The sequence below is a fragment of the Penaeus monodon genome, chromosome 34, assembly GCF_015228065.2.
Source record: "Penaeus monodon isolate SGIC_2016 chromosome 34, NSTDA_Pmon_1, whole genome shotgun sequence".
In the NCBI taxonomy this organism is placed as follows: domain Eukaryota; kingdom Metazoa; phylum Arthropoda; class Malacostraca; order Decapoda; family Penaeidae; genus Penaeus; species Penaeus monodon.
Genome location: NC_051419.1, coordinates 9,028,333 through 9,029,573, shown reverse-complemented (window position 1 = coordinate 9,029,573; position 1,241 = coordinate 9,028,333). Strand labels below are relative to the sequence as shown.

At 42.0% G+C, this 1,241-nt stretch overlaps 1 protein-coding gene across 1 annotated transcript in view; it reads right to left on the bottom strand.

The window, feature by feature from the left end:
• LOC119594807 (basement membrane-specific heparan sulfate proteoglycan core protein-like) overlaps positions 1 to 1,241 on the bottom strand; it is a gene marked incomplete at its 5' end in the record, with an annotated part of 219,836 nt that overhangs the window by 159,088 nt on the left and 59,507 nt on the right.

Sequence of the window (1,241 nt, the reverse complement as noted above, 5' to 3'; positions counted from 1 at the left end):
TTGTTAACCATTGCCTTTTAAAGACCGCAGGATTTGAGGAGTGGACAGTGAGGTGGAATAACTTGCAACAGTAACACTGTCCAAGGAAAGTCGAGAGCAATTCTGCACAGCATGCGAAGGTCACGGACCAAGGTGCGGCATGCCGGTGGCAGGAAAGGAAAGTGTGTTGGTGGTCAGCAGACATATTTTCCTCGTGTCCGTGTGAGAATGGGCGTGCATGTTAACGTGTCTACTTTTGCGTGTGTCCACAGGTGTGCCTGTGCGTGCGTTCGTCTGCATGTACAAACGTGCGTGTATCTGCGTGTTTCCACTTCAAAAGAAGAAGCCAACAGTAGCAGAAAATGCAATGACATAATACGCTGTAGGTTGGTCACGGGACAAGGGCGTGAGTACAACGGCCTCAGGCTAAAACCCAGCGTGAGGGCTGTTGCTCTCCAGAAACGCTACTTGAAGCTAACCCACGGAATGAAGGGGAAAAAATACAAAAATAAACGCACACACTCTCGGGAAAACTACTCCAAGAGGTTAAAACAATTCGTAACCGCCTCCATGAACTAACGAGGAATCTGTCAGTGTGGGTGTGCGTTTACGTATGTACTTAAGTGCATATTTGTGCGTACGAGTGCTTGTGAATGTACACAAACTCCCAGTCAATACCCCTGATTCACATATGGCAGTAGTTGGGAGAGGTGGAGCCCTTCCCGAGAACTCACACATTCGTAGGGGAGAGGAGTAGGGTTGTCTACAATTGCATAAAACTACCAATCCTGCTTCCGTTGCCGGGCGAGTGTCCACACAAGCATACTTAAGGGCCTTTCTGCTTATATAATGTCCCTTTGCTCCAAATATGTGCACACGTTCATACCGTTAGTATTTTGCAAATGAGCAAGACAGAGAAGAATACATTTCTAAAAATAATGTTGTTAGTGTAATCGGAAGATAATTTTTACGCAATGATTATTAATTTAAAAGCATATTTAGTCTTAATCAACTTATAAATATTCAGTCAATGGGGCATTAAGGTCATTATTTGAATTATGGAACATTAGTAAATACATGCAAGGGAAATAGGATACGTAGATATGCCATTTACATAAATCGCAAGAAGAAATAATTTATTGAATAAGAAAAAGAATAAAAATTGTAAAGTAGTGAAGGAGCAGTGCACAGAAGGAATATTTAAGCTAAATAAAACAAGTAAGCACACAAAGTCAACAACACAGAAAAAGCTGTAAAACTTA